The sequence below is a fragment of the Mesoplodon densirostris genome, chromosome 2 (assembly GCF_025265405.1).
Source record: "Mesoplodon densirostris isolate mMesDen1 chromosome 2, mMesDen1 primary haplotype, whole genome shotgun sequence".
NCBI lineage: Eukaryota > Metazoa > Chordata > Mammalia > Artiodactyla > Ziphiidae > Mesoplodon > Mesoplodon densirostris.
This window is the reverse complement of record NC_082662.1, coordinates 33,376,062-33,376,362: the sequence shown is the minus strand read 5'-3', so window position 1 is coordinate 33,376,362 and position 301 is coordinate 33,376,062.

The following is a 301-nucleotide window of genomic DNA, read 5'->3' as shown; positions in this document are numbered from 1 at the left end:
GGCCCCGCCCCGCCTGCTGCGCCGCCCCTACCGGGTCAGGTCAGCCCTCCGCAGGGGACACCCCCCAACGCCCTCACAGTTCAGGCAGGGCGGCAGCGAGGGCGCCCCTCCGCTGCCCATATCCTGCCAGGGGCTGGTCCTCTGCCCCGCCCCCGCCCGGCGCCTGAGGCGGTGGTGGAACTCTGGCCTGGTGGTCTACGTCCACAGCAGGGTCCTACCCCAGACCCCTCTCCAGAGGCACGGGCTGACCGTTCTTTGGGGTTGGCAGAGAGTCCTGAGGACCTGCCCTTGTCCACTGCTG